The sequence below is a fragment of the Crinia signifera genome, chromosome 12, assembly GCF_055691185.1.
Source record: "Crinia signifera chromosome 12, ASM5569118v1, whole genome shotgun sequence".
Taxonomy (NCBI): Eukaryota; Metazoa; Chordata; class Amphibia; order Anura; family Myobatrachidae; genus Crinia; species Crinia signifera.
This window is the reverse complement of record NC_139228.1, coordinates 24,965,105-24,976,601: the sequence shown is the minus strand read 5'-3', so window position 1 is coordinate 24,976,601 and position 11,497 is coordinate 24,965,105. Positions and strand designations below refer to the sequence as shown.

Genomic DNA, 11,497 nt, shown 5'->3' with positions numbered 1-11,497 from the left:
CCATAATTCAAAAACTTTGGGAACCCCTGCCCTAGTGGGTGTTAGAGAAGGAAATATCGACACAAGTTGGCTAAAAAAAAAAAAAAAAGTGAAAAACTCGTCTCAACCTTATCACTGTTAATCTTCTGACCTTAGCCATGTTTTCAACTTATTTCAAGTATGGACCTAAGCTCTGTCGATCTTTAGTGGTCAACCTAATGTAGGTGGACCTTCATAATCCCCTAGAAGATCATAGAATCTGATCCGTTGTTATGATTAATATCCCAGCTTCAGTTGAACTTTTTGAACTTTAGCCCCTTTTCTCAACCTGTGTTTGCTATATTATATAGGCTGTTTATATAAATTATTGTGGGGTTTTTCTTTCTATAGCACAGCGGGATGTGGTTACGATGCTGGCACCAGAATACCGGCAGGTAGCAACAATACTTGGACCCAGATTTGCGGCATTAGTAGAATGCCAATATCACAACACCCATCATCCCAATCATAAATGTGCCGGGGTATCGTTGTGTTGACGTTAAAAGGGGGGGGATATGGTAGGCTCCGAGAGGGTAGGGTTAAACATCTGGTAAGAAGTTTTAGGGTGGGGGGGTGGGGTGGGTATACTTACCCAGCACTTGTTAGGGTTCAGTTGTGCAGGACATCACTATCAGTCGTCGGACCACCGGCATCCTGTCCGCTGGTCACGTATACGGAATCCATCACTACAAACAACAATACCTTTACCATGACCTACAGTAATGGTGGCAGCAGTTCCATCCAGGACTAAGAACCACCTCACTTTATTCGTCAATGAAAAATTGACCTTCCAAAAGAAATATTAACCTCACCCGTATTTTTGAGTGTGTCTAATGCTCTGTTCATATAAGGTACAGGTCTGTCCATGCAGTATGTACGGTCTCACTCAGACGTCATTTCCCCAAATGACTTTTATCCCATCTTTGCATTGCACCTTTCTGAGGAAGCTTTCAGAGCAAACAATTGTACATACCAGAATTGCTCACTGCTTTAGGTCTATAGGCCAAAGGTGTCCTCATTCTGCAGATGCGTCTCACATGGAAAATAGTAGACTTTATAGGCAACTGCCGTTTATGATTTAGTTTCACTGTCCTACACTTATCTGACCATGACACGGTTCAATCAACTCTCTCCAACTTGTGATGTCACAGATGTAAAGGGGGTGGGGCAAGGACTGGCCACTTCTGCATGTTTAAAATAAACTGACATCCTATATTGTTAAAATGTAGTTAAATGATGCATTATGTCCTGATGAAGAAGCAAATAAAAGCTTTGAAACGTTGACCATTACATCCGCCTGAAACACTGCGGCACTCCAGCTGCTGTGGAACTACACATCCCAGCATGCCCTAGTTCCGCAGCAGCTGGAGTACCACAGGTTGTCTACCCCTACCGTACGCAAGTGAGCACCCTCTGCTGATCTGCATTGGCAAATTTGTGGCCCAAAGCTATTTAACCCTTGATGAACTATGTCTACTTATTTAACATGACACCTATGCCCGCTGTGCCACCAGAGTCCCACCCACTAATAAAAGTGGGTTGCAAGGAGATGTCTGCCTTATGTCGTTTAATACTCTCTCATTTGAGGCTCAATGCTGTTTAACCCTTGCAAAGCCGGAGCTGCTCAAAGTTACCCTTCTGTCTCTCTCCTGTCAGTCTGCCCTTCACCTTTACACGAGCAAGGCCCTTTCTCCTCATGTGCTTTTTCCTGTCTTAGAATATATATGTATATATAGTTCTTTATTATTTTATATTCATTACGCCGTTCATCGTTTTCTTTGGGAAAAAGCTTTGCTTCGTGTCCCTGCACCTTGGGGACAGAAAATCCCCAATATTCATTTATTCTGTGTCATCGATGTTGGGAAACTATATCGTTCTCCCCATTGATGGCAAAAGTATTCTACATCGATCATAAACCATTAATGATTGCAAATCGTCGATGACCAAACCCTAGGTTCCTGCCACCCTAATAATTACTTGTGTCCTTTCCCCCAATGCAACTATCTTTATTTTTCATATACTTGTCCTAAATGAACTTGTACCAAGTCATTGTTTTCTTGTGTTTGCTTATGAATGCATTCGGTTCGGCGCTACAGAACCCTTGTGGCGCCATAGAAATAAACCATGTTAATAATAATAAACTCTGGGGCTGGAGTCTACTGTGTCGGCTGATTTCATATCTACGTTAGGGAAAATTAAATTATAGTCTGTTTGCAACATGAAGGATGTTCCTCGTACAATGTTATGTCTGATTTTAAATGAGTTTTCTGACTATGAAGTCACCTCCAGCCTCATGTCACAGGAGTCCTTGTACAGGAGGCCGGGGGAAGTGTTAAAAGGGGTGGATAAGGCAGAGCACACAGTCTGAGAGCTGTGCTGTCCATCAGCCAATGATGTGGGAGGTTTGGAGAGCAGGACTCAGCTGGCAGACATTTAAATGAGAGACAGATCGGCGCTCCTGCAATTTGTAGCCTGGATCTGAAGGCTTTCCTCCATCCTCTCGCATGGACAGCACAGCTAGCTAGGACTCCACTCCTGTGAGGCAGGAACCCAGGACACTTCACACAGGTAACAGTCTCAGGGGTCTCTGTAGCATGCATTGATGTGTGTGTGTGTGTGTGTGTATATATATACACATATATATATATATATATATATATATACACATATATATATATATATATATATATATATATATATACACACACACACACACACACACACTATTATGTCAGTGTCTCGGTGATGATCCTATATCTTTGAAAAACTTTGCAATTAAGGGGTATTGACATCAAAAAGTTTAAGTACTCTCTGAATTGGACTTTTTGGATATCTATCTATCTATCTATCTATCTATCTATCTATCTATCTATCTATCTCGCTTTATACATAATTGTGATAATTATATGGTTTGTACATAATCCGTTATAAAGTAATTTATAGAATTCTGTCATTTTTTTTCTTTTAAAAACAGGATTATTTATATTGTAATTATACTTTATGCTAATTGTGTTCTCGCTTACTATAAATTGAATAGTATTTATCCCCCCGATACAATTGTGAAGTTATATTATTTAACCTTGCCCATTGTACATTATTACCCACATTTTTCTTGGGTGGGGGGCCCCTATGAGGCGCTTATTTTTGGAGGTTCTCACAAGGTAATATTTATTATAACGGACGGCTACATGATACAGACCAATGATATGTTACTTGGTAGTCTCAATGACTTTGTGTACTCCATGTATTACACATTTTGCTTTCATCGCCGCTGTACTCGTTAATGGCACATTTTATTCCTTACAATGTAGAGAACGTGTGTATGTAACGCCTGATGCTTCAATAGAAAATAGTTATTAAAAAAATGTAAATTGTATTTTACCATTACTGTAAAATGTATTGCAGTCTGGCATAATACATTCACAGTATGCAATGAATGAATAAACCAGTCTGCCCAGTTTTGCTTTCCAGATTGTATAAAAAAAAATATATATATATATATCATATTATTACATAAAGCAATATAGAAATATGTTTTAAGGTCTCACTTTATCGCTCTTGGAGAGAGATAGAGTACAGTAGCTGTCAATCAGCTCCTCACTGATATGTTAAGGTGCCTGTACACGCACCGATTTTCCGGATGCGATGTGTGCTATGAAATGCAAGCTCCCGCGGCATCTCATCGTACAGTACAAAAAGGATGTGCTGCACATACTTTTTGTACTGTCTTTTGATCGCATCGCACGCACAACGCATGCACTGCGATGCGATTTAGCACAAAAAGTGTTGGGAAATCGGTGCGTGTATGGGCACCTTAACTCACTGTGTTTGAAACTGGCAGTTAGGGGCTGATTGGTTGATCGTTTTAATCTCGCTTTTCTTTATCACTCTTCAAGACTTACACATCTTCCCCATCAAGCCATAGCAAAAGCCATATGTAGGCAAAGCAACAATACCGGCAGACAGATTTATTAATTCAGCGTACTCTGTACAAAACCATATTTGCATGCAATTAATTCCTGTTCTCAAAAATAATTACTTATGTTAATTGTATTATACATGGCATTGAGGAAGTGTGAATACCAGTGTAATGTATTCAAATCTGTTGCCCTCTAATACTAGAGTACAGAATGTAGTTTTGTAGCCCAATTTATTTTTGTTCTACAGTCTACAAGGGTATTTTTCAAACAACTTTTGAAACTTTATATAAGGATAAAACAGGTCACAATATTTGATGATTTAAAAATGGTAAAAAATAAAAATCCTGAGGGTAAATATTGCCGATTCGAATATAAAAGTAAAATCAATGATATAAAAAGGGGTTATTAACCCTTTAAATGCCAAGTAAATTTGTCAAAATTGGTGTGAAAATTGTCCTGTAATGCTTACCTTATATAGGAAGTAGAATTTTTGTTATACAAATTTTTTTAATTTGATTTTATATTAAACATGTGAGTGATGCCGGAAATTTAAGTTGATGTTTTATGCATCGCACAGATGTTGGCACTCAAAGGGTTAAGTTTCCTGAATTTGCCGATTTTCCACCTCAATATCGGGCGTGTAACGGAAACAGCTTTTTATTAAACAGACGGCAAAATTAGTTTCCAAACTAGCAATCAGTAAAATAAGTTGTTGCGATGTGGTTGCTGTGGCACATGTGACTGCCTTATGCGTCTTCAGTTGACCTACGGTGGCTTCCATACTCCGATCGGCTTCAGATACTGATTTTACTCATTTCTAAAAAGTTTTTGCCGATTTATTCTGGTTTCTAGAGCCAGTTAAAAGAATGAACAATGATGTAAATCAAAAACATCCTCACAAGACAGAAAGCATTAGGTATACTGTAAGTATGGCATACAATTAGAACAGATATGTATACATTTGAACTTATAAGAAAGCAACTTCTTATATATTAAACCTCTACGTAACCAGATCTCCAAACGAAAAAACAAAAACACACCTTTAACTGAAAACATCACTTGTGGAATGTACAATGTGTAATTGTCCCTTGCAGGCTGCGATTATCATTTTTCCAGATTAAGCAGTGTATTACTAAGCTTTGGAAAGCGATAAAGTGAACAGAGATAAAGTACCACCCAATCAACAAGCCTGTCCTTTTTCAAATGCAGCCTGTAACATGGCAGTTAGGGGCTGATAGGCTGGTACTTGATCGCTCTCCGAAGCTTAATACATACAGTAGAACCCAACGAATAATTTCCTTATTTCAAACTCTCAGCTAAAATCATTGGAAGCTTCCATTCTCCATCTGCAGCGGTCACCTATGGTGCCCATAAAGGTGGCACATACATTTCTGAAGACTGTTGGAAGCCGGTTATAGGGTCAACAAGCTATCTTGATTCTGTTGTTAGAATGGGTGGGTTCTCCTATGTCAGCTAAATCTACCGTTGTATATAATGTATACATTTTTCACTATATAGTGTTATAGATTAATTGGATACCTTTAGTTGTTGCCGACTGCCCATTGCCCACTGTCCTAGCTATGGGTTGGCAGGATCCTACTGCTAGATTTTGGAGGGAGATTTGTTTCCGATTCTCCTGGTCTATTCTGGATATCAAAAATGTTTTAGAAACACCTATGGAGGGTGGGAGCAGTAGCACATTACTGTATTTCCAGATGTTTTCTTGTGGCCAGACTATAGCTATATTTGTAACTGACCTGCTATATAGTGTTAGAACGTTTGGGGCTTTTCATGCAGAAGAACCTATTCTGGTACACAGGAGCACATACTTCGCTATTTTTGGGGATGGGCATAGATTTTCTTTAGGTCGGGGATGTCAAATATTGGTTTACGATGTGTGCCATGTATCCGCTGTACCGGTTTGTACTCTAATGCAATACAGTGGAAGTTATTTCCCTGCATAACGTAATGCATGTTTGTTTTACATGACCATGTTTTGGCATAATAAATATTTTTGAAATCAATATTTTTCTGTCCAGACCACATTTACATGGTTTCCTTTCATACCGAAAAATTGTAACTCAGTAAAAACCAATGCTCAAAAATAAAATCTGGATCGTTTCCTACAGGTGGGAATAGTATATCCCCAGTGTTTGTTATTCACATCCTCCTTATATGAAGGCAATGCATTGGTTTGTTAGAAGACAGCTAGGGCTATGATCTGGCTATACGGGTAGATACGTTTGCGGTTTGTGATATTTATATGTGATCGGGAACAAATGGAGTCCTCCCTCCTTCCTTGTGTTCCAGATCCCTGTAGCTGTGTAGTATTTAGATTCTCACTATGTATATTGGGCTTATACAGAGGGAAAGCAGATATGAAATGACTGGGAAGTTGGTATACTTTAGAACACGATGTTGCATCGCTTTGAATGGAATATATGTACACAGATGCTGCTGTATGTATGTATATCGCAGGTAGCTGCTGCAGAAACTCTTCTACGTGTTGATTAGAACAATCATACTGTGAATTGATATAATGTGACCACATTGTCCGCTAATCCTTATGCAGTACTACCATAGATGGATAACAGTTACGAGGGAGGCGGAGGGGGGGATGTTATTTCCTAATAGATTAAGAATTGCTGACATTATCATAGATCTTTGATCACTGATGGCAGTGCCAGATTAAGCCTTCGGGGGGCCCGGGGCACATTAGACAGGGGGCCCCCCCTTGCACTTCTCATTACTGCCCGCAAACTGCATGGCATAATATTACACTGTCAAAACATAGAGTAAAGGCAGTATAAACTTGGTCAATGGGTAACTGCAGGCGATATATATATATATATATATATATATATATATATACACACACACACACATACACCACATAAAAAGCATGTGTTTATCCCTCTGCACCTTACTCTGTAGGATTTTAGGAGACCTCACAGTCCCAGTGCTGCCTCTGATTAAAAACCCTCCCATGACTAGGCTGCTGCTGTCCTCCAGTGGCCTGAGAAGCATGTATTGAGCTCCACCAATCAGAGCTCAGCACAAACCTCTCTCCCAGTAATGCACTTCACACTTCTGCAGTCAGTGTACTTTGGCACCCCATGCTAAAAAATAAATAAAAAAATAGTTTTTTAAAAATACATGCCAACCACAGGGGGCCCCTTTTGCCCCTGCTTTAATCCGGCCCTGACTGATGTGATTCTTTCAACATTATGGGGGAAATTTGACAAAATCTGCTCCGTACTGTAATTTATATTGGTCATACTGTTTCTGCACGTCCTAAGCACTGCTGACCCCTTGTGGCGCCAAATAAAAGATGATAAAAATAATACTCAGACACCCCTCAGAAGCGCACTCACTTGTTTCACTCCCTCCAGCGTCTCCATGGTGAGTTTCCCTAGCCACTAAACCATATCCGAATGTCTACTACACCAACAATGTCTCTAAAAGCAACGGAGTGGCCATACTGCTTCATTTGTCCTTCCCATTCATATCATCAGATTGGACAACTGACCCTGAAGGTCGATACCTGATTCTAAAGGGAAAATTGTGACAAGGTAATTACCATGGCCAATGTTTACACCCCTAACACGGGTCGAGCACAGTTTTTTAATAAATTCTTCCGAGTACTTTCTGAGCTCCTGTCTGGTAAAACATTGGTGGAAGGGGATTTTAACACAATCCTACTCCCATCCCTAGACAAATCAGGACATTTATATGACTCAGCTCCAATTCTCTGATCAGCGGCTCTACGTAAACACATGGCCAACACTGGACTACAGTATTTGATGTTTGGAGATCCCTTAACCCTACAACCAGGTATTATACATTTTATTCCAATCCTCATGCCTCCTACTCACGCATCAATATGTTCTTAGGATGTGCCTCCCTTTCTCAAGTAGCAATCCACTCCTCCATTTCCCCCAATTCTTGGTCGGATCACTCCTTCCTTTAAGCATCCTTTGGGCTCCTGGAAGCCTCCTCCGGTAGACCCTCATGGAGGTTGAATGAAATGCACTTAAAGCTCTCCCAGTTCGGCAAGACAATTACAGGCCACCTGCAGGACTATCTTTGTCTCAATTCAACTGATGAAGTGCCATTTCCCACAACATGGGAGCACACAAGTGTGTGATTGGAGGGCACATAATTCAATTTGACTCCAACCATAAAAAAAAAACAACATTACCTCACTAGACAGGGAACATAAGAGAACACTATCCAAAACACACATTATCTCGACTATCCCCAAAATGAGCCGAATTGCAAGCACTTCTAGCTGAAAAGGTTGAGAGGAGCCCCAGATGGGTGAATAAACAATTTTATGATAAGAGCAATAAAGCCCATTCTCTCTACTAGCCCGTCGACTGTGGTCTAAACAAGCATCTCAGACCATTGTTTAGATTAGGGATTTGTCCGGTAACACAATGTATAACCCTAAAGATATCAACAAGGTCTTTGCTCGTTACTATAGAGCAGGGATGGCCAACCGGTCAGAGGTAAAGAGCTGAAAAATATCTGTAGTCAAGCTAAATAGCCAACAACATGCGCACACCGAAGGCGCACATGCCAAAAAGGGGCATGGTCTAATTGGACCCCTTGGGTGGGTGTGATACACATATGTCTCCAATAGTGCAGTGCCATATATACATATGCCCCCAATAGTGCCAGATACACATATGCTCCCACGGTGCCAGTATGCCCCCCACAGTGCCGGGTATGCCCCCATGGTGCCACAAACTGCTATGCCCCCACAGTGCCAGAAAGCTGGTATGCCCCCACAGTGCCAGAAAGCTGGTATGCCCCCACAGTGCCAGAAAGCTGGTATGCCCCCACAGTGCCAGAAAGCTGGTATGCCCCCACAGTGCCACAAAGCTGGTATGCCCCCACAGTGCCACAAACTGCTATGCCCCCACAGTGCCACAAACTGCTATGCCCCCACAGTGCCACAAACTGCTATGCCCCCACAGTGCCACAAACTGCTATGCCCCCACAGTGCTAATTTCCCAGCAGCAGCACTCACCATTGTTGCTGCTGCTGCCGGGTGGGGAGAGGACAGTCTGGCGTCCCCCTGCAGTCCTGTTATGTCACCTAGTGGAGGAGAGCACAGCACAGCACACTGCGCTTCACCTTCCCCCCTCACTTCCCTGTGACTGGGCTGCCACCAATCAAAGCTCGCGGGCCAGCTCCTGATTGGCTGCCGGCCCGCGAGCTCTGATTGGCAGACGGCCCAGTCACAAGGATGCACAGTGAGGAGTAGGAGAGATGCGCAATGCGCGCTCTCCTCCCCTCAGAAGGAGAAGGGATTCAGGGAACCGGCAGCGGGTGATGGGGATGGTGGGCAGCAGTGGGAGCAGGAGCTGCACTTTAACAGGGGAGAGCCGCTATAGAGCTTATATAACCTGGATACCCCATCTGAGGTTTCCTCTCATGCCCATGATACTCAAAAATATTTAGATTCCTGTGGCCTCCCTACTATCCCCGGGTCCACAGGATACTCGCTGAGGTTGGACATCACTGTGGAGGAATTTGCTGCAGCCCTTAAATCACAGAAGCAGTCAAAGGCTCCTTGCCCTGATGGCTTCATGATAGCTTATTCTAAATCATTTGCATAGCAACTTTCCCCCCAGCTGATCAGGCTAGTTAATGCAGTTCTACACGGTGACCTGTTTTACCCTGACTCCGCTACTTCCAAAATAAATGTCATCCCCCAGCCGTGTATGGATTCCTCCCTCTGCACAGCTACCGTCCCATTTCCCTGATCAATACCAACCTTAAAATATTTGCCAAGACCTTAGCCACCAGACTGAATGTGCTCTTGCCCTCATTAATACATCCAGATCAGGTAGGCTTTGTTCCCCAATACCAGGCCTCTGGCATCTAGACGCACCATTGACCTGATTCAGTACTCCAATATACATAAGATCCATCAATCATACTGGCTCTGGACGCCAAAATGGCACCTGACTGCCTCTTATGGCCTTTTATGTTGACTACTCTAACCTCAGCAGGCATAAATGGCAACTTTTTACATGCAATAAATCCCTATATTCTTGTCAGACGTCCACCATTGTGACCAGTGGTCTCCAGTCCTCATGGTTTGCTTGGGGAAACAAGGCAAGACAGGGATGCCCCCTTTCTCCCCTTCTCTTTGCCATATGCATAGAGCCACTAGCGGCTGCTAAGCCTGTTATCAAGTCTGTCAAAAACTGGTCAATCGAGGCAAAAACAAGCTCCAGGCCTGCTTTGACTGCACTGACTGAACGGTGTTTGGAGCCTCTGCCTCTGACATAGATGAACTAGCAGATGCAGTCACATCCTACATCAGCATATGCGAGGACTTCTGTGTACCAACCAAGTTAATACAATCCTTCAAGAAACAAGCCATGGTTCGGTAGCCAGCTCTGGAAACACCGCCGAGCCAAGGAGGAGGCATACAGCAGTGCAGGGTACCAAAGTGCAGGGTACCAAACTCGCAAAAAGGGAATATACAAACAAGCTGCTGCACAACCTTACAGCAAAGGACCCTGCGGCAGTATGGAAGGACATGCAAACCATCACAACTTACAAGAAAGCCCAACCACAGTCTGAAACCAGCCATGAACTTGCTGAAGACAAATTCTACTTGTTCAACTTGCACTGAACAAGTTCTACTGCAGATTTGAGCAGGCTGTACCTCCCCCACTCCATCACAAAGACCACCACTCCCAGGCCCTCCACGAGAACTCCATGAACTGGCATGGGAAAGGGACCTCCCAAATTCCTTAATCGAAGATGACTGGTCAATCATTCAATCTAGAATTGCTAAAGCCTCCATTAGTATGGCTATCAAAGGGATATGCTATAAAGGTCTATACGCGATGGTACCTAGTCCCATCTTGGTTACACGCCATATTTCCTTCAGCACCTAACCTACGTTAGAGGAACTGTGGCCAGGTTGGTACATTTTACCACATCTGGTGGGCATGCCCGACAATTGAAACCTTTTTGGCCTGCATTATGGGCACTGCTAACTCTACTGCATGGTATGCCCGTCTCACCATCAGTGGCTGTAGCATTACTGATTGCCCTGACACCAGCAAGCACAAAGATAGGCTCATTGCCCGCATCTGCAATGCAGCCAAATCCCTGATTGCCAAACACTGGAAATACAGAAGCGCCGTCCATGACCGCTCTCTATACACGGATTCATTTTGTAGCTTCAATGTAGTACATCACACGTCAGCAAAGTGATTCTGTTTTTACCTTTCACAATATATGGTCCCCTTGGTATAATTTCCATTCCTCCCCCCCCTCTCTGGACTCTGCTAATTACTTTTTGTGTTATCGTTGACTTCCTTTAGTTGTTTTGCTTTTCTTGTCATCTTTTTTTGTACCATTTTATCGGAAAATGCTGTATTTCCATGATTTTTGTTTATTTTCATTATTGGCTATATTCGACGATACATTTCTTTGTACTTTTTATGTTTTTTTCTTATTTTTTCTTTCTGCATAATAAAAAAGAAAAAAAAAAGAAAAAGAAACATCTTGAGAGAAAATGGAAATTT

At 42.3% G+C, this 11,497-nt stretch overlaps 1 protein-coding gene across 1 annotated transcript in view; it reads left to right on the top strand.

The window, feature by feature from the left end:
- The first annotated feature begins 2,461 nt into the window (after positions 1-2,461).
- GREM1 (gremlin 1, DAN family BMP antagonist) overlaps positions 2,462-11,497 on the top strand; it is a 29,671-nt gene continuing 20,635 nt past the window's right edge. Inside the window, exon 1 of the mRNA XM_083166009.1 lies at positions 2,462-2,586. The gene's annotated coding sequence lies outside the window, so the exon portion shown is untranslated. The remainder of the gene's footprint in view (positions 2,587-11,497) is intronic.